At 42.3% G+C, this 22,578-nt stretch overlaps 3 protein-coding genes across 3 annotated transcripts in view; all 3 read right to left on the reverse strand.

The window, feature by feature from the left end:
* Window positions 1–22,578, reverse strand: part of LOC307144915 (uncharacterized protein) — a 262,913-nt gene that overhangs the window by 140,010 nt on the left and 100,325 nt on the right. The window lies entirely within an intron of this gene.
* The window catches only part of LOC307144903 (uncharacterized protein), a 258,364-nt gene that overhangs the window by 118,096 nt on the left and 117,690 nt on the right, over window positions 1–22,578 (reverse strand). The gene's annotated exons all lie outside the window — the stretch shown is intronic.
* LOC307144894 (uncharacterized protein) overlaps window positions 1–22,578 on the reverse strand; it is a 178,136-nt gene that overhangs the window by 58,083 nt on the left and 97,475 nt on the right. The gene's annotated exons all lie outside the window — the stretch shown is intronic.

Raw genomic sequence — 22,578 nt, forward strand, 5'->3', positions numbered from 1 at the left:
ACAGCAAAGGACAGCCGCCAGACTAAAGACCCCCCAAAACGCAGAGATTTGGCGGGCTGGCGTTTTGAGAATAAGCTTGGTTGCTTGACCAGGAGGGCTTGCTGGCTCACGAACGGAGAGCAGTCATAATTTGGAACAACCAGTCGGGAGGGCTTGCGCCGTTTCTTAACGGGAGCAGCTCACGGTGTCGGACGGGCGAGCCCTACCGACCGATGAATGAGGAACGGCGTGATGTATGCCGCCTGACCAGGAGGGCCCGTGTTGCCTCTGGCGGGAGCAGCTCACTGCGCTAGGCGGACGGGCCCTACTGGCTGACGAATGAGGAGCAGCAAGATTTGGGAATGCCCAATCGGGAGGGCTCAGACCGCGTCTTGACGTGAGTAGCTCATGGCGTTAAACAGGTGAGCTCTGCCGACTGATGGGCGGGGAGCAGCGAGATCAAAGATGGCCGACCGAGAGGGCCCATGTAGCTTCCGACAGGAGCAGCTCACGGCGTCGGGCTGGTGGGCCCTGATGGCGGAGTGACAAATTTTGGAAGCCCAGCCGAGAGACTTTTTGCTGTGTCAACTGGGAAATCAATACCTGCTGGATGGGAAAGAGGAAATGGATGCATGCAACGTCCGCTGGGAGACCAATGCTCGCTGGACAGAGAAAGAACAGAGCTCCTGCGGGAGCAGAGGAGACATCACTGTTGCGGCAGTGGAGAAAATAGCCAGAAAAAACAGAGCTCCTGGATGCCGCTCTGGTTACCTATGATAGATCCGACTTGGAGGCCTTCAATGCTGTTAAGATTGGAGCTAAATGAGGTGATTGAAAGGAGAGAAAAATCGGGGAATGGCAAGTTATATGAGAAGTGGAATGCTTTAAAACACCTCCAAGCTGTCACATAGGATTGGAGGGTTCTGGGAGAAACTAATTGGAGGATGGTGTCCAGTGATGCGTTGAGGAGGGGTTTTAACCGGTGAGTTATGGGAATATTAGTTCTGAATAGTGAGGTACTGGAGTTGGAATTGGTTCTCCTCTGGAGCCAGCGTCCTGAATTTCTGAAACAGAAAGCAAGACAGATTTTTTGGCCTGGGGACATGTTTAGCAATTATGATAAATTGATCACATGCTGAGATCCAAATTAGGCATCTTAAGAGTGGCATAAGGGGGGGTGAATGGGAACGGCCTTTATTAATGCATTGAACGGTTGCTTCGTTGTCGCAATGCACTAAAACACTGCTGGTGGCCCATTCTTTTCCCCACAGGAAGGCTGCTACCACAAGAGGGTAAAGCTCGAATAGTGCTGAGGACTGAGTTGTGTCCTGGAGTTGGGGGGGCCATGGAGACGTGAACCAGCGTCCTTGGTAGAAACCCCCGAAGCCAATTGAGGGAATAATCTGTGAATAATTGGATATCAACTGGAGAAAAAACAAGATTGTTATAGAAAAAAGATAGGCTGTTCCACTGTTTTAGGAAAGTTATCCATAACCTAAGTTCGTTGTGGCACGTCTGAGATATGGAAATGAGGTCCTCTAGCGCATGAACTGAAGAGGCGAGTGAGAGGAGATGCGAAATGAAAGGGCGGCCTTGTGGAAGGATGCACATTGCGAAGCTTAGGTGGCCGAGCAGGGATAGGAGTTCGTGTTTGGAACAATTTGAGCTGTATGAGGGTAGATGAGATGAGTATGATCCTGTCGATTTTTTCCTTTGGCAGGGAAGCCTGGAATTTTACTGACTCTAAATTAATGCAGAGGAACTCAATGGATGTGGTGGGACCCATGTTTTTTTCCTGGGCAATGGGGATCCCAAGCTCAGGAAAAACTTTTTGCAGGGTGAGGACATGAGCGCGGCTGGGGTGGCGTCGGGAGGCGAAATGATTAGGAAATCTTAGGAAAGTGAATGAGGTGAGGCAATTGCGTAATTGTTCGACAAAATCCAGCAAACAGCTTCTGATAACGTGTCGAGAATTTTGGGACTGCTTTCCTTTGCTGAGGGGGGGCCGGCGGGCCTGGCTGCAACCGGTGCTGCGGCCTGCTGGTGAGGTCTGACAGCGGAGGAAACTGGGGCGCGGCCCAAGCTCGCTGAAGGCCTGCCGCTGCGGCCTGATAGCAACCTGGATTTGGTGCAGTGAGATGATGGTGTTATCGAGCGAGGTGAATCCTGAGCTTTGGGGGCTTTGCTTTGCCTATTGGCCGTTTTGGGGGCCGGCGTGGACTTGCAAGGATACATAGAAGGTGTACAGTTCAGCGCTTCCCTCAATAGTATAACTGTCCACTTCCCAATAGGTGGAATAGTTGGGACGGCCGAGCGATAGGAAGATGCCGGGGAGGAATTTTGATGTCTCGCCGGTGGAGGCGAGGGCTGGCCTCGGCGTCTAGGTGAGCATGTAGATGTTCGGGCTGGCCAGCGGCCGCGCGAAGAAGCCTGGGGCTCGGTTGCGATGTCGGGCGGAGAAGGAGTGGTCCTAGGGTCGGCAGATTGCGGCTGAGGATACGGAGAGAGGTTAGACTCGTCGTCAGACGGGAAGAGCTGGAGTTGCAACATGGTAGCAAAAAGAGCGAACCAATATGCTGTTAAACTGTCAACGAACGGTGGTTAGTTTGCTGTATATATACACCTCTTGACTCGTTGATTGGGCTAATTAACAGAGTGTGCTCCACTCGTTTCTAATTAGGATTGATTATCTGAACGTGCTCCACATGTGTTTAATTAGGTTTAATTATCTGAACGTGCTCCTCCCGAACTTTGTTAATAAAACATCATATGTTTGCTCTATTTTGATGTGTGATGTGTCACTACTGATATAATCTGCGTTTTCGACGAATCTGTCCAATGAATGACTCGACAACTCACTCATCAAGACAGCAGCTGCATCCAAAATTGCATACTGTAAATAAGAACGATTTAAACCGATCATGCTCTTCAGATTTTTTCATCCCCCTGACAGTGAGAAAATGGTTATATTAATATCCTGTTGTTACCTATTTGTTCTTAAGCATGTGTTTAATAGCTCAAATCATGAAGGCATCATCCCACAGTCTCTGTTTCTGTCATCCTCCCTGTCCCTGAACGCCACAAATGCAAATCATTATTCACCCCCTTTCCAGTTAATTGTAATTCAAAGGTCCAGTCAGGCCTATTTTAGGGTGTTTGTGTCCATTTGGGTCATGACAGATTTTTTTGTTTTTTGTTTTTTTTTGCCATTCTAGTTATCATCACAATCATGGTAAAATCTACATGAGTCTAGGAAGTCTAGGGCCACTTTACACTTCACTTTTACACATTTACACACACAAACTTCCCTATAAACACTTCCCCTCGGCAGAATCCCAATTGCTATTGCCAAAGTTTATATGGACAGACCCTCGACTCCTTGATTTTGATCAAGAGAGCAAGTCTGCCCATATGTAGACCCCCAGACAGCAAAATTGTGTCGGCCCAGATCCGGCCCACATCTGGCACACATGGTTTCCACATGGCCCAGATGTGGGCCGGATTTGGGACGACACTATTTTGCTGTCTGGGCCATGTCCTAAATGGTACACTTCACGGCACTTCGTACTTAATTTACTAACACAACACACAACTGTAGTGTATAATATATTATTTATTTAATTTAACTGCTCATATTGTACTTACCATGACTTATTTTTTGCACAATTAATTTTTATTTGTGTAATATTTTTTCATATTTCCTCCAACAAGTATAGCTATAGAACAGTGAACAAATATAGAACAAATCTTAAAAAATAAATAAATAAATGAAACAGCTTCATAGCAGATTACAAGTAATCAAGGTCTTAAGGCGTTGTTTCATTTAAACCTTTTGCACAGGTTCTGCAAAAATGGGCAGGTCAGCACTATATAAATGAACGGTGCTCATTCTAAAGACCACAGCTCATCTGTGAACACACACTGTAACTGTAAGTAAGTGCAAAAAATGGAATCCAACATCTATCTTGTAAATTTGGAAACAGCGATATTAAGGGCACACCAGAACCTCAAACAACAAGTCACCACCAGGATGAAGGAAAAACACGAAAGTGCAGTAAGTAAAGTTTATTCTGAAGCAGAGATAGTGTCATTAATGTTTGAGGAACTGAGAAATGTTGCATAAAATTTAAATCATTGATCTAAGAACAATATGTCAATGTTTAAATATGAAATGTATTAGCAAAGAATAATTTTTTCTCTTTACCTTTTCAGCAAATTTTCTTTTTTGCATATTTACCATATATTAATTTTAGATGATTGTCATTATAAAAGAGCATTCAAAAGAACCCTCTATAAAAAGCCATTTCAGTACTTAAGAAGGTGATTTTAGGTGTTATATTTTATAATATGGAGTGAATTGTTCTTAATTTGCCCCCTCCCCCCAGTCAGAGTCGAACCCGCCAATGAAAATATCACGACACATAGCCACCCTTCAAAAAGTTCCAACAATATCAAAATTTTTCTTCAAAATGAGGAAAAGACAGAGACATCGATCTGCATCACCAGCAGAAGGCACTAGCAGCGAAACTAATACCTAAACCGATACGACTCAAGCAGCAGCTAATGTTGTGAGCAAAGGCGGTAACACAAAGTCTAGAAAAAGTTGTTCTGCACTTAAAATGTGGTCACCCTAGGGCACTACACTGTGTTAATCTGGGCCTGTCGTCAGTAGATCACGAGCAGAGCATTTTCACTCCCATCGGCGCTGTTTTGGAATTGTTCTCTCATGCTAATTTGCTCTGTTTAGTAAATCTGCCCCCTAAAATAAAATACTTAATGCACTTGAATATTAATAAGTTCATCAGATATCACTTAATCTTAAGTAAAATAAGATTTTTAATCTTATGCCCCAAACTGAAGACAAAATATGGTGACGCAATCGGCCTTTGAATGCTGCCTTCGCAGGCCTTTGAATTGGGACACAGCACAAATATAACTGAATAATTTTTTTTTTTTTAATCTATCCAGTTACTGATGATTTTTATAAGACGAACCGCACAGTTTGCCGAAAAGCATTTTCAGTTGCTCATTGGCTGTGCTGCTAAAGGTCATTAAATACTGCTCTACAAACCCTGTGATACATCTTTTCACACTGAGGACAATTGAGGGACTGCAACTGCAAACATTCACTATAGGCTCAAGATGGCAACACATGATGCATTTAGAGACGGGGATTTTTGAACAGGATGATTGGTGCAAGTTGTACTCATATGTAAATATCTTGTCTTACTGTCTTACACTTCACTTTAAATTCACACACAAAAACTTCCCTATAAACACTTCCCCTCATCAGAATCCCAATTGCTATTGCCAAAGTTTATATGGGCAGACCCTCGACTCCTTGATTTTGATCAAGAGAGCAAGTCTGCCCGTAGACCATGTCCCAAATGGTAGACTTCATGTGCTCTTGCGGTCTTGTGGACTTACAATGGCTGTCGTGCATGCGTGTCCGTTAAGTCCACAAGACTGCTGGGTGTCAATTTTTAATTCTAGGTTTCAGAAGAGTGCTGGCAAACACCCCCTTAGCAGCCGATATGTATGGAAGCTTGTTTCCGCCACAAAATAAAACATTTTAAAAGATAATTGCGACTTTTTATCTCACAATTGCGAGTTTACATCTCGCAATTCTGACTTTATTTCTCAGAATTGCGAGATATAAAGTCAGAATTGCGTGAAATAAAGGCACAATTGCGTTTTATAAAGTCAGAATTACGTGAAATAAAGGCACAATTGCGAGATATAAAGTCAGAATTGCGTGAAATAAAGGCACAATTGCGTTTTATAAAGTCAGAATTGCGTGTTATAAAGTCAGAATTCTGACTTTTTTTCTCAATTGCGACTTTATTTCTCAGAATTGCGACTTTATATCTCGCAATTGCGACTTTATTTCTCAGAATTGCGACTTTATTTCTCACAATTCTGACTTCATATCTCGCAATTCTGAGATAAAAAGTCACAATTCTGACTTGATATATCGCAATTGTGAGAAAAAACGTCAGAATTTTGAGATAAAAAGTCGCAATTATTATTATTTATTTATTATTCAGTGGCGGAAACAAGCTTCCATAGATATGTGCCCTCGATGCGCACTTTTACAGAGCCCACGAGCTCTACAGCAGACAGTCAAAGAGGCATTACGTCACAAAAGTGTGAACTCGGAAGAAGACCATGAGTGCTTAAGGGTTTAATTTGGGACAGGGCCGTACACTTCAGTCCACTCCAGCTCTAAAAATGCAACATAATGTCACAGCACATCATACTTAATTTACTAACACAACACACAACTGTAGTGTATGATATATTATTTATTTAATTTAACTTCTCATATTGTAGGCCTACTTGCAGCTAACTGTCATGAACACGAGAGGAAGAGGAAGCAAGATGCAAGTAAAAGATGTTTATTATAAATATACAGTGAATGGTCAGGTCTACACAAACACAACACACAGGGCAGGCGAGTGACGCAGGGACCTCGATGGGCAACCGGGCGGGTGGTGGATGGCAGATGAGTTAGAAGTCTGTAATCCAGAAAAGCAATGAGACGACAGGAACCGAAGACGCGAAGAGACAAATCCAAACTGGAACGATGATCACAAGAAGATGCCGAACAGGACAGGAACTCACACCGACACCACAACGATCTGACAACACATGACAGTCACTGAGAATATATAGGTGAGTTGAGTGAATTCAGCTGGCACCGATGATCAGCGGTGATCGGAGGACACACCCACACTAATCACACGCACTATACACAATCACACTAGACAAGGAAGAGACAACGAATTTATGAATCGTGACACTAAACTTACCATGAATTATTTTTTGCACAGTTAATTTTTATTTGTGTAATATTTTTTCATATTTCCTCCAACAAGTATAGCTATAGAACAGTGAACAAATCTAGAACAAATCTTAATAAATAAATGAAACAGCTTCATAGCAGATTAGAAGTAATCAAGGTCTAAAGGCTTTGTTTCATTTAAACCTTTTGCACAGGTTCCGCAAAAATGGGCAGGTCAGCACTATATAAAAGAACGGTGCTCATTCTAAAGACCACAGCTCATCTGTGAACACACACTGTAACTGTAAGTAAGTGCAAAAAATGGAATCCAACATCTATCTTGTAAAATGTGACGATTCAAAATTTGATTATTTCAGGATCAGTTCTTTCCGCTCTTTCCCTGAGAATGTCGTCACATGCATGATCCTTAAAGGGATGGTTCAGAGTAATTTCAACCTAGGGTCCTTTGCACCATGACCTCGAGCCAAACACACACACCCCCCGCCCCCCCCAGAAGCTTTTTTTCCCTTGATATTGAACATTATTAAAGTTAGAGCTTATTTAGAGATATCAGGCGAATGGCTTCGTGCAGGCGTTAATGGATCCAAGGTTGTATCTCATAAATTACCCTACTAATAATGCCCAGAATGGCACCAAACTTCTACAGTAGTAAAAACGAGGCATTGGAAAGTTTGTAAGTACATCAGGAGTTTATTTAAATAACACTTGCCTGATGGATTATGCTACCGCTAACCCGGACGTCGAGGTCACTGTCGTGATTTGGGAAAAGTCCGTAAAAGTCCTGGCAGAAAGCGATTGGCACCAGCCAATGGCACCAAATGATTAAACCTTGAAAATAGTTTTCATGTTTTGTATATATTATTTTGCTGGAAGAGATGCAGATGCAAAATGAACAGTTAGAGGCCGTGAACATATCGCGTCTTTTGCGCGCTCAAGTTCATTATTTCAAATGTAGGCACGCGACTCAAGCAGCAGCTAATGTTGTGAGCAAAGGCGGTAACACAAAGTCTAGAAAAAGTTGTTCTGCTCTTAAAATGTGGTCACCCTAGGGCACTACACTGTGTTAATCTGGGCCTGTCGTCAGTAGATCACGAGCAGAGCATTTTCACTCCCATCGGCGCTGTTTTGGAATTGTTCTCTTATGCTAATTTGCTCTGTTTAGTAAATCTGCCCCCTAAAATAAAATACTTAATGCACTTGAATATTAATAAGTTCATCAGATATCACTTAATCTTAAGTAAAATAGTCACAAGATATCACTTGTCTGATTTTTAATCTTATGCCCCAAACTGAAGACAAATATGGTGACGCAATCGGCCTTTGAATGCTGCCTTCGCAGGCCTTTGAATTGAGAAACAGAACAAATATAACTGAATAGAAAAATAGAATAGAATTTTTTTTTATCTATCAGTTACTGATGATTTTAATAAGACGAACCGCACAGTTTGCCGAAAAGCATTTTCAGTTGCTCATTGTCTGTGCTGCTAAAGGTCATTAAATACTGCTCTACAAACCCTGTGATACATCTTTTCACACTGAGGACAATTGAGGGACTGCAACTGCAAACATTCACTATAGGCTCAAGATGGCAACACATGATGCATTTAGAGACGGGGACTTTTGAACAGGATGATTGGTGCAAGTTGTACTTATACTGTATGTAAATATCTTGTCTTACTGTCTTACACTTCACTTTATATTCGCACACAAAAACTTCCCTATAAACACTTCCCCTCATCAGAATCCCAATTGCTATTGCCAAAGTTTATATGGGCAGACCCTCGACTCCTTGATTTTGATCAAGGGAGCAAGTCTGCCCGTAGACCATGTCCCAAATGGTACACTTCATGTGCTCTCGCAGTCTTGTGGACTTACAATGGCTGTCGTGCATGCGTGTCCGTTAAGACCACAAGACTGCTGGGTGTCAATTTTTAATTCTAGGTTTCAGAAGAGTGCTGGAAATGCCCCCTTAGCAGCCGATATGTGCCCTCGATTCGTACTGTTACAGAGCCAACAAGCTCTACAGCAGACACTCAAAGCGGCATTACGTCACGAAAGTGTGCCTCCGGCCTTGCTTCTTCTTGGGAGAGATTCCCTGAGAACTGCTCGGAAAGATCTCCTGGCCGTGATTAAAGCATTTAAAGGACATTTGCTAAGGTCTGTTTGTCGATAATTCCTGCGCAGGAAGTAAGCTAGTTACGGGAACAGGTATTAGAGCCAGCTGACGTCGATGTGTAGACGCGCTGGAGTATAGGATTAGCACCCAGCCGACGTCGATGTGTAGACGCGCTGGAGTATAGGATTAGCACCCAGCCGACGTCGATGTGTAGATGCGCTGGAGTATAGGATTAGCACCCAGCCGACGTCGATGTGTAGACGCGCTGGAGTATAGGATTAGCACCCAGCCGACGTCGATGTGTAGACGCGCTAGGGTATAGGGTTGTACTTAGCCGACGTCGATGTGTAGACGCGCTATAATATTATGGGCCCAGGTAGACTTAGGTCAGATGAGATAGGACTTAGGTTTAGGGAAAAATCTACGACAATAGCAACGATAGACGCCATGGGAGCGCAAGCGCTTTGGAAAGAAGGAGACAGCGGCACAGCCGCGCCTTCCACGCGTTTTTAGACGCGATATATGTACGGCCCCTTAATGATACAAAATATTCAGAGAGAATATACACTCACCTAAAGGATTATTAGGAACACCTGTTCAATTTCTCATTAATGCAATTATCTAATCAACCAATCACATGGCAGTTGCTTCAATGCATTTAGGGGTGTGGTCCTGGTCAAGACAATCTCCTGAACTCCAAACTGAATGTCAGAATGGGAAAGAAAGGTGATTTAAGGTGAATTTTGAGCGTGGCATGGTTGTTGGTGCCAGACGGGCCGGTCTGAGTATTTCACAATCTGCTCAGTTACTGGGATTTTCACGCACAACCATTTCTAGGGTTTACAAAGAATGGTGTGAAAAGGGAAAAACATCCAGTATGCGGCAGTCCTGTGGGCGAAAATGCCTTGTTGATGCTAGAGGTCAGAGGAGAATGGGCCGACTGATTCAAGCTGATAGAAGAGCAACTTTGACTGAAATAACCACTTGTTACAACCGAGGTATGCAGCAAAGCATTTGTGAAGCCACAACACGCACAACCTTGAGGCGGATGGGCTACAACAGCAGAAGAACCCACCGGGTACCACTCATCTCCACTACAAATAGGAAAAAGAGGCTACAATTTGCACGAGCTCACCAAAATTGGACAGTTGAAGACTGGAAAAATGTTGCCTGGTCTGATGAGTCTCGATTTCTGTTGAGACATTCAGATGGTAGAGACAGAATTTGGCGTAAACAGAATGAGAACATGGATCCATCATGCCTTGTTACCACTGTGCAGGCTACTGGTGGTGGTGTAATGGTGTGGGGGATGTTTTCTTGGCACACTTTAGGCCCCTTAGTGCCAATTGGGCATCGTTTAAATGCCACGGCCTACCTGAGCATTGTTTCTGACCATGTCCATCCCTTTATGACCACCATGTACCCATCCTCTGATGGCTACTTCCAGCAGGATAATGCACCATGTCACAAAGCTCGAATCATTTCAAATTGGTTTCTTGAACATGACAATGAGTTCACTGTACTAAAATGGCCCCCACAGTCACCAGATCTCAACCCAATAGAGCATCTTTGGGATGTGGTGGAACGGGAGCTTCGTGCCCTGGATGTGCATCCCACAAATCTCCATCAACTGCAAGATGCTATCCTATCAATATGGGCCAACATTTCTAAAGAATGCTTTCAGCACCTTGTTGAATCAATGCCATGTAGAATTAAGGCAGTTCTGAAGGCGAAAGGGGGTCAAACACAGTATTAGTATGGTGTTCCTAATAATCCTTTAGGTGAGTGTAAAATATATGCATATAAAGAATTGCGATTGGGTCGGGTCACAGTGTATTTGCCCCCTCCCCCCAGTAAGAGTCGAGCCCGTCAATGAAAATATCACGACACATAGCCACCCTTCAAAAAGTTCCAACAATATCAAATTTTTTCTTCAAAATGAGGAAAAGACAGAGACATCGATCGGCATCACCAGAAGAAGGCACTAGCAGCGAACCTAATACCTCAACCGATACGACTCAAGCAGCAGCTAATGTTGTGAGCAAAGGCGGTAACACAAAGTCTAGAAAAAGTTGTTCTGCTCTTAAAATGTGGTCACCCTAGGGCACTACACTGTGTTAATCTGGGCCTGTCGTCAGTAGATCACGAGCAGAGCATTTTCACTCCCATCGGCGCTGTTTTGGAATTGTTCTCTTATGCTAATTTGCCCTGTTTAGTAAATCTGCCCCCTAAAATAAAATACTTAATGCACTTGAATATTAATAAGTTCATCAGATATCACTTGTCTGATTTTTAATCTTATGCCCCAAACTGAAGACAAAATATGGTGACGCAATCGGCCTTTGAATGCTTCCTTCGCAGGCCTTTGAATTGGGACACAGCACAAATATAACTGAATAGAAAAATATAATTGAATTTTTTTTATCTATCCAGTTACTGATGATTTTTATAAGGCGAACCGCACAGTTTGCCGAAAAGCATTTTCAGTTGCTCATTGGCTGTGCTGCTAAAGGTCATTAAATACTGCTCTACAAACCCTGTGATACATCTTTTCACACTGAGGACAATTGAGGGACTGCAACTGCAAACATTCACTATAGGCTCAAGATGGCAACACATGATGCATTTAGAGCTGGGGACTTTTGAACAGGATGATTGGTGCAAGTTGTACTTATACTGTATGTAAATATCTTGTCTTACTGTCTTACACTTCACTTTATATTCGCACACAAAAACTTCCCTATAAACACTTCCCCTCGGCAGAATCCCCATTGCTATTGCCAAAGTTTATATGGGCAGACCTTATGCCCATATGTAGACCATGTCCCAAATGGTACACTTCATGTGCTCTTGTGGTCTTCTGGACTTACAATGGCTGTCGTGCATGCGTGTCCGTTAAGTCCACAAGACTGCTGGGTGTCAATTTTTAATTCTAGGTTTCAGAAGAGTGCTGGCAAACGCCCCCTTAGCAGCCGATATGTGCCCTCGATGCGCACTTTTACAGAGCCCACGAGCTCTACAGCAGACAGTCAAAGCGGCATTACGTCACGAAAGTGTGAACTTGGAAGAAGACCATGAGTGCTTAAGGGTTTAATTTGGGGTTCAATACGGGACAGGGCCGTACACTTCAGTCCGCTCCAGCTCTAAAAATGCAACATAATGTCACGGCACATCGTAATTAATTTACTAACTCAACACACAACTGTAGTGTATGATATATTATTTATTTAATTTAACTGCTCATATTGTACTTGTAGCTAACCTTACCATGACTTATTTTTTGCACAGTTAATTATTATTTGTGTAATATTTTTTCATATATCCTCCAACAAGCATAGCTATAGAGCAGTGAACAAATATAGAACAAATCTTAAAAAATAAAAAAATTAAACAGCTTCATAGCAGATTACAAGTAATCAAGGTCTTAAGGCGTTGTTTCATTTAAACCTTTTGCACAGGTTCCACAAAAATGGGCAGGTCAGCACTATATAAATGAACGGTGCTCATTCTAAAGACCACAGCTCATCTGTGAACACACACTGTAACTGTAAGTAAGTGCAAAAAATGGAATCCAACATCTATTTTTTTTTTAATTTGCCGATTCGAAATTCGATTTTTAGAGATATCAGCCGAATGGCTTCGTGCTGGCATTAGTGGATTCAAGGTTGTTCATCTTCAGATGCGGAGCCGCGCGCGCTGTTACAAAAAAAGCTGTGCACACTGCCAAGCAAAAGGGGGTTTTGCGCACCCAACGTGCATGACCGCCCACACCGCAATGGCATAATTTTTGCCGCGCGCACATTCACGCTCATGCGGACACGTCGAGTATAAACCTAGCTTAATGGAAGCAACGCGGTGCGACGCACTCGTTTTTTTTAGGTGCAGCGAGATGAAAAAATCCAAACTTTTCAGAATGCCACAAGCGCAAGTTATGTGACAAGAACCAACCAATCAGCTTCACCCTTTCCGTAACAACATTGAAAGCTCAGTCAACAGTGTGTGGAGTGCGCGGTTCATGGTGGCATAGTGTGGTGGATTTTTAATAGATAAAATAGTAAACTGTATATTAAACCAACCATGTTTCTAACATCTAACCTTACTTCCTTTTTTTAGGCCTAACATGATAACACTTTGAAACACAATGTACTAAAACGTTCTGTGCTGTGTTTCTGAATGCTGTATGTTGTGTTGCCATACCCCTTTTATTTTGGTAGTGTGAGTGTAAAAATAACACATTTGGGAATTGAAACTAGACAGATGACTACATTTTAACCTTGTGATTAACAATGAAGTAATCATTAAAACAAAGTTTGCTTTACCTGGTAACAGAAGGGTTTGTCTATGAAAACCAATCAAATTGTGGGGAAATTATGTAATGCAGTATGACATTTTTGCCATACCTCCTTATTCTATAAAAACTGTTGTATTTGTGTTTGCTGGTGGGATTCTCAATGGAATTTGTCAGAGATCCTCCGGCCTTGCTTCTTCTTGGGAGAGATTCCCCGAGAACTGCTCGGAAAGATCTCCTGGCCGTGATTAAAGCATTTAAAGGACATTTGCTAAGGTCTGTTTGTCGATAATTCCTGCGCAGGAAGTAAGCTAGTTACGGGAACAGGTATTAGACCCAGCTGACGTCGATGTGTAGACGCGCTGGAGTATAGGATTAGCACCCAGCCGACGTCGATGTGTAGACGCGCTAGGGTATAGGGTTGTACTTAGCCGACGTCGATGTGTAGACGCGCTATAATATTATGGGCCCAGGTAGACTTAGGTCAGATGAGATAGGACTTAGGTTTAGGGAAAAATCTACGACAATAGCAACGATAGATGCCATGGGAGCGCAAGCGCTTTGGAAAGAAGGAGACAGCGGCACAGCCGCACCTTCCACGCGTTTTTAGACGCGATATGTGTACGGCCCCTTAATGATACAAAATATTCAGAGAGAATATAAAATATATGCATATAAAGAATTGCGATTGGGTCAGGTCACAGTGTATTTGCCCCCTCCCCCAGTAAGAGTCAAGCCCGTCAATGAAAATATCACGACACATAGCCACCCTTCAAAAAGTTCCAACAATATCAAATTTTTTCTTCAAAATGAGGAAAAGACAGAGACATCGATCGGCATCACCAGCAGAAGGCACTAGCAGCGAAACTAATACCTAAACCGATACGACTCAAGCAGCAGCTAATGTTGTGAGCAAAGGCGGTAACACAAAGTCTAGAAAAAGTTGTTCTGGTCTTAAAATGTGGTCACCCTAGGGCACTACACTGTGTTAATCTGGGCCTGTCGTCAGTAGATCACGAGCAGAGCATTTTCACTCCCATCGGCGCTGTTTTGGAATTGTTCTCTTATGCTAATTTGCCCTGTTTAGTAAATCTGCCCCCTAAAATAAAATACTTAATGCACTTGAATATTAATAAGTTCATCAGATATCACTTGTCTGATTTTTAATCTTATGCCCCAAACTGAAGACAAAATATGGTGACGCAATCGGCCTTTGAATTGGGACACAGCACAAATATAACTGAATAGAAAAATAGAATTGACTTTTTTTTAATCTATCCAGTTACTGATGATTTTAATAAGACGAACCGCACAGTTTGCCGAAAAGCATTTTCAGTTGCTCATTGTCTGTGCTGCTAAAGGTCATTAAATACTGCTCTACAAACCCTGTGATACATCTTTTCACACTGAGGACAATTGAGGGACTGCAACTGCAAACATTCACTATAGGCTCAAGATGGCAACACATGATGCATTTAGAGCCGGGGACTTTTGAACAGGATGATTGGTGCAAGTTGTACTTATACTTACTGTATGTAAATATCTTGTCTTACTGTCTTACACTTCACTTTATATTCACACACAAAAACTTCCCTATAAACACTTCCCCTCGGCAGAATCCCCATTGCTATTGCCAAAGTTTATATGGGCAGACCCTCGAATCCTTGATTTTGATCAAGAGAGCAAGTCTGCCCGAAGACCATGTCCAAAATGGTACACTTCATGTGCTCTCGTGGTCTTGTGGACTTACAATGGCTGTCGTGCATGCGTGTCCGTTAAGTCCACAAGACTGCTGGGTGTCAATTTTTAATTCTAGGTTTCAGAAGAGTGCTGGCAAACGCCCCCTTAGCAGCCAATATGTGCCCTCGATGCGCACTTTTACAGAGCCCACGAGCTCTACAGCAGACAGTCAAAGCGGCATTACGTCACGAAAGTGTGAACTCGGAAGAAGACCATGAGTGCTTAAGGGTTCAATTTGGGCTTAAGGGTTCAATTCGGGACAGGGCCGTACAATTCAGTCCGCTCCAGCTCTAAAAATGCAACAATGTCACGGCACATCGTAATTAATTTACTAACACAACACACAACTGTAGTGTATGATATATTATTTATTTAATTGAACTGCTCATGTTGTACTTGTAGCTAACCTTACCATGACTTATTTTTTGCACAGTTAATTTTTATTTGTGTAATATTTTTTCATATTTCCTCCAGTATAGCTTTAAAACAGTGAACAAATATAGAACAAATCTTAAAAAATAAAAAAACAGCTTTATAGCATATTACAAGTAATCAAGGTCTTAAGGCTTTGTTTCATTTAAACCTTTTGCACAGGTTCCGCAAAAATGGGCAGGTCAGCACTATATAAATGAACGGTGCTCATTCTAAAGACCACAGCTCATCTGTGAACACACACTGTAACTGTAAGTAAGTGCAAAACATGGAATCCAACATCTATCTTGTAAAATTTGGAAACAGCGATATTAAGGGCACACCTGAACCTCAAACAACAAGTCACCACCAGGATGAAGGAAAAACACAAAAGTGCAGTAAGTAAAGTTTATTCTGAAGCAGAGATGGTGTCATTAATGTTAAATGTTAAACAACTGATAAATGTTGCATAAAATTTCAATCATTGATCTAAGAACAATATGTCAATGTTTAAATATGAAATGTATTAGCAAAGAATTATTTTTTCTCTTTACCTTTTCAGCAAATTTTCTTTTTTGCATATTTACCATATATTATTTTAGATGATCGTCATTATAAAAGAGCATTCAAAAGAACCCTCTATAAAAAGCCATTTTAGTACTTAAGAAGGTGATTTTAGGTGTTATATTTTATAATATGGAGTGAATTGTTCTTAATTGATATTTGTGTTTTTTCTCTCTCTGTTTGTCAGGAGGAAGTTGGTGTTTGGTGTTGATGACAGTGTTTCTAGGGCTCATTTGTGCTCTTCTACTGGTCTTCAACATACTGCAGCATATCACCATCATAAGTTACAAGAACACAGTTGAAGAGTTCAATCAGACTATCAACAGCGTACAGGACAATAACACTGATCTAATGATTGAAAAAGCCCAACTGCAGAACAACTTCAGCTCTTTGAGTCAGAAGAACCTGGAGCTGGAGACCAGAGTCAATAACCTCACTGCTGAGAAAAGCCAGTTACAGAACAGTTTGAACTCTTCGAGTCAGAATAAACTGAAACTAGAGCTAGAGACCAGAGTCAATAACCTCACTGCTGAGAAAAGCCAGTTACAGAGAAGCGTTGACTCTTTCAGTCAGAAGAACCTGGAGCTGGAGACCAGAGTCAATAACCTCACTGCTGAGAAAAGCCAGTTACAGAACAGTTTGAACTCTTCGAGTCAGAAGAAACTGGAGCTGGAGACCAGAGTCAATAACCTCACTGCTGAGAAAAGCCAGTTACAGAGAAGCGTTGACTCTTTGAGTCAGAAGAAACTGGAGCTGGAGACCAATGTCAATAACCTCACTGCTGAGAAAAGCCAGTTACAGAACAGTTTGAACTCTTCGAGTCAGAAGAACCTGGAGCTGGAGACCAGAGTCAATAACCTCACTGCGGAGAAAAGCCAGTTACAGAACAGTTTGAACTCTTCGAGTCAGAAGAAACTGGAGCTGGAGACCAGAGTCAATAACCTCACTGCTGAGAAAAGCCAGTTACAGAGAAGCGTTGACTCTTTGAGTCAGAAGAAACTGGAGCTGGAGACCAGAGTCAATAACCTCACTGCTGAGAAAAGCCAGTTACAGAACAGTTTGAACTCTTCGAGTCAGAAGAAACTGGAGCTGGAGACCAGAGTCAATAACCTCACTGCTGAGAAAAGCCAGTTACAGAGAAGCGTTGACTCTTTGAGTCAGAAGAAACTGGAGCTGGAGACCAGAGTCAATAACCTCACTGCGGAGAAAAGCCAGTTACAGAACAGTTTGAACTCTTCGAGTCAGAATAAACTGAAACTAGAGCTAGAGACCAGAGTCAATAACCTCACTGCTGAGAAAAACCAGTTACAGAGAAGCGTTGACTCTTTGAGTCAGAAGAACCTGGAGCTGGAGACCAGAGTCAATAACCTCACTGCTGAGAAAAGCCAGTTACAGAACAGTTTGAACTCTTCGAGTCAGAAGAAACTGGAGCTGGAGACCAGAGTCAATAACCTCACTGCTGAGAAAAGCCAGTTACAGAGAAGCGTTGACTCTTTGAGTCAGAAGAACCTGGAGTTGGAGACCAGAGTCAATAACCTCACTGCGGAGAAAAGCCAGTTACAGAACAGTTTGAACTCTTCGAGTCAGAAGAAACTGGAGCTGGAGACCAGAGTCAATAACCTCACTGCTGAGAAAAACCAGTTACAGAGAAGCGTTGACTCCTTGAGTCAGAATAAACTGGAGCTGGAGACCAGAGTCAATAACCTCACTGCTGAGAAAAGCCAGTTACAGAACAGTTTGAACTCTTCGAGTCAGAATAAACTGAAACTAGAGCTGGAGACCAGAGTCAATAACCTCACTGCTGAGAAAAGCCAGTTACAGAACAGTTTTAACTCTTTGAGTCAGAAGAACCTGGAGTTAGAAAGCAAAGTCACATCTCTGAGTGATGAACTAAAGATTGCTTATGTAAAAGGTTAGTACAGGTCTGTTTTTGTGTAAGTACTTACTTTGCTTCTTTTATGAATACCATTTTTAAAAAGTGTGTTCCTGTTAGGAAATCAGTGTGGTTGGTTTTTCATAACCCCTCAGTTGAGCTGGTCTGACAGCAGGCAGTACTGCAAGGATCGTGGTGGTGATCTGATCATTCTCAACACTGAAGTGAAGCAGGTGAGTTTGTGTGAGTGTTTGTTAATGAATGAGAGGAATCACACTTATCCCTTTTTTTATTAACTTACAGAGGTACCTAACTTCTATTTTCCTAACAAACCTGGGGTTAAACACAGAGGAGTTTGTGTGGATTGGTTTGAATGACATACAGCAGGAGGGCAGTATGAAATGGGTGGATAATTCAGCACTCAATCAAGGGTAAGTGCCAAAAAGCACTGTATATTTATTAGTTTAGTATTTTTATTCTTGTTTTAAAAATCCATCACAACCACCAGTAAGTGTCTGAAAACCCACCTCTTCCACAACCTCAACAATCACAAGCAAATCAACTTCAAATAAATACATTTTATTATTATTCTCTATTTTACTTTTCTGCACTTTCACTTCTACTCCAGCTTATTTTGATACTTTGATTATTGTTGATTCGTGAATTTTGGGGTTCTGAATAATTAACAAAACTGATTCATGTTATTCAGGTTTTGGTACAGAGGTGAGCCGAATGATGCAGGTAGAAATGAGGATTGTGTTATACTGTATCCTTCAGTTCCTCTCCAGAACTGGAATGATATCCAATGCACCTCCAGCAGAAAAGGGGTTTGTGAGAAATAGGGTTCATCCTGGCTTGTGCTTTTATTTGTTTTATTTTATGGAATAATTTATATTGTGTTCACATAATTTCTAATGTAGGTTCCTGCCTTTTAAAACAGTCTGCTACTTTCATTTGATATGAACCGCTCTCATGATATCAATTAGTTTTTATAATTTTTCTGTAATGTACAAAATCAAGAATGTAAAATTGTCATTATTTTCTTAAACTCACAACATTCTGTTTCTCATGGGGTGAATTATTAATTACTTATTAACTTATAAATTATTGAATATTATTAAAACCTCATAATTGGAGTCAGATGAAATAAAAAAAGGAAGGAAATGTATTTAATAGCTTGTTTGCAGTCACGTGATTCTGATGACGCGCGAAATTCAGATGGAGGGCAGGAAGTGAAAAGCATGGACGAGATGGAAAATGGACGAGGAAAGTCTGTACTGTGCTGGTTTAGAACTGTATAAACAGAAACTCAGAGCATATGTTGGATGTGATCCTTATGAATATGAATATGAGGGAATGTTTGTTAAATGAGTTTAAATAGTCAATATTGTATACATGTTAAAAGGTAAAATATGCTGTAATGCTGTACTCATCGACAATAAAGGTTAATGTCATGTATACTGGTGGTTGTAATATTGGTTTTTAAATGTTTAAATGTTAAATTATTTCTATTCAATTTTATTTGTTAATGTACCAGATGCAGTTACTCAGATTTACTTCATTTTTTTACTTGCATTTACTCAATTCATACAGTATATTTCATTGCTTTCACAAGTTTTTTTTTTAAGTGTAAAAATGTTTCACCAAAAAAAGAGTTAATCATAGCTAAACTATTTAGAGTCTATACAGACCACCTGTAAAGATGAGGTAGAATCAAAGGAAGAAGCAGGATCCAAATCCACATGCAGCACCTTATTAAATAAACTCAGAACTTCACAGATGCAGACCAAGACTCAGGAACATAACAACATACAAAATCAAGAACCCACAAACACTGACACAAGACACAGGGTTTGATGCCGCGTTCCAGGCAACCTGTAACCCGTGTTTTTCCAACTCGTAACTGGGAGTACATAGATCTAGTACGAGTTCACGGGTGGGAAATTACGGGTTTTACTGCCGTTCCAGTGCACTTTTACGGGTATAAGGTTGGAAAAACACGGGTTACAGGTTGCCTGGAACGCGGCATAAGTACAGAGGCAAACAAGCTAAACAAGCTAACAAGGGGGCGTGGTTAATAAGAAACACCTGGGGAAACTAATCAACATAACGGGGAACTGCTAAACATGGGACAAGACAGGGGAACACAGACATGAATCATGACACCACCAAGGCACCATACAGACTTTATCAAAGAATTTGCTGATTTTCTAGATCTAACTTTTGGTGATATTAATATCCATGTAGATAATGAAAAAGACGCATTGGGATTGGCATTAACAGACATTATAAACTCTATTTAGTTTATAAAACTCTATTTAACTCTATTAAAGAGGATGCTGGCGTTTGTTGTGTCGCCGCTTCTCCGCCGTTTTTCTCATTCTGAATAGTATTTCTCTTGAGTTTTTGCGAAATTTTTGCGAAATTTATACGAAATTGAAAGCTTTACTCACATACTGACATCTTCTCCAACATCAGCGGATTGATGGTCCACTCCCGCTGTCAGTGGTGAACAACCGGATTTCTCTGTCGTTCCAGCGTTGCTACTACAAGGCACCTATTGCAGCCATCAAAGAACTTGGACTTCAGCGCCGTCCGCGATACATCCACAAAAGTTCCCGTCGAAAGTTTGTTTACCATCAGCCTGGCCACCCTGCTTCAAACATTCCATCCTTCTGGACCACTGTCGCACGTCTGCCGCGTCATCAGAGCAGTGTCGCTCTCGGTGCTAACAACACGGGAAACATTGTGAGTTCTCGGAACGCTCAGTTGAGCAGCATGGGAAACATCACAAGATCTCTCCACATTAAGCTGGCCAGAAAACGTGGAGTGGATTCCAGTGTACTACGGCCTCTACAAAGATTCACTACAGCATCAACGCTCAAAATAAAACTTTTCAATATACAATCCCTCACAAATAAAGCATCTTTCATACAAGACCACATCATGGAAAAGGGATTAGACTTAATGTGCCTGACAGAAACATGGCACCAGCCAGGGGTTTACTCAGTGCTAAATGAAGTCTGCCCCCCTGGTTACAGCTACCTGGAGAGAGCATGCAGCACTGGTCGGGGTGGCGGCCTAGCTGTCATACACCGACAAAACGTGGAGCTGTCCCCCCTCCCCCTGCCTACATTGTCCTCATTTGAATGCCTTGCAATTAAATGTAAACCTCCCTTCCCCATGACAATACTTCTGATCTACCGGCCCCCCAAACCAAACTCAGCTTTCATCCCAGAGATACGTGACCTTCTCACAACACTCATACATGACATCCTCAAACCGCAAACTCACTTTCATCACTTTCAAAAGTTGACATCATCCGCTCCCTGCTATCCAGTTTCTCCACACTGCCTGCCCCGACTGCCGAACCACAGCCCGGGATTCCCAACATCTCTGTTGTTTTTTGGTCATCTCACAGCGAGAGGTTGAGGACATTATTAAAAAGATGAAACCATCCACCTGTGCCCTGGACCCCTTCCCCACAGCCCTGGTAAAATCCAACCTCCATGCCATAAGTCCCCTTATCACAAAGGTCATTAACCACTCCCTCCGGGCTGGCTTTGTCCCATCAACACTGAAAACCGCTGTCATCAGGCCAGTTCGCAAAAAACCCACCCTAGACCCAGAAGTCTTTGCCAGCTACAGGCCTATCTCCAACCTTCCATTTCTCTCTAAGGTGTTGGAAAAAGTAGTTGGCGCACAGCTTCAGGACCATCTAAAACAAAACAACCTGTTCGAAAGGTTTCAGTCTGGTTTCCGCCCTGGCCACAGCACAGAAACAGCCCTGGTCAGGGTCACAAATGACCTGCTGATGACTGCTGATGCTGGCTCTCCATCTCTTCTCGTCCTCCTGGACTTGACTGCAGCATTCGACACTGTGGACCACAACATCCTCCTCCACCATCTAAATGCCGTTATCGGTGTTTCTGACTCTGCCCTTGAGTGGTTCTCATCCTACCTTACTGGGAGAACTGAGCATGTCGCCTTGGGAAAGACTAAATCCCTACCACACAACGTCACCTTTGGTGTCACTCAAGGTTCAGTGCTCAGCCCCACCCTGTTTATTCTTTACATGCTCCCCCTTGGCCACGTCATCAGCTGGCATGGAATTTCATTCCACTGCTATGCTGATGACACTCAACTTTACATCAGGACAAACCCAACTTCCTCTTCCGCCTTGACATCATCCACTCTGACCACCTGCCTGGAGGAGGTAGAGACATGGATGAAACAAAACTTTCTGCAGCTAAACAGCACGAAGACTGAAGCCATCTTAGTTGGCACTCCACACCAGGTTCGGTCATCGGACATTACCAGCGTCACCTTCTCTGGCCAAAATATTCCACTTTTAACATCAGCCACAAACCTGGGTACCTACTCTTCCGCCTATGGATATTCCAGTCTTTACTGGAGTCCCGCTTGATTTCACATTCTTTATTCGAGCCTTTGAACATGGAGTAGAGAATAAGACAACAAATAACAAAGACAGATTGTACTTCTTAGAGCAGTTCACCAAGGGGCAACCAAAGGTTCTGGCACACAGCTGTCAACACATGCCTTCTGAAAGGGGCTACAAAGAGGCTAAGAGACTACTCTACCAACATTTTGGCAATGAGTACACAATCGCCACTGCCTATACAGAAAAGGCACTGAACTGGCCAGCTTTAAAGCCTGAGGATAATAAAGCCTTAAAGGAGTTTGCTCTTTTCCTTACTGGTTGTTGCAACACTATTGACAATGTGGAATATATAAGCGAAATAAACCTAAAATTCTCGCGACAGCAGCATCTGTCAAAAGAT

Source organism: Squalius cephalus, assembly GCF_949319135.1.
Source record: "Squalius cephalus genome assembly, chromosome: 17".
NCBI lineage: Eukaryota > Metazoa > Chordata > Actinopteri > Cypriniformes > Leuciscidae > Squalius > Squalius cephalus.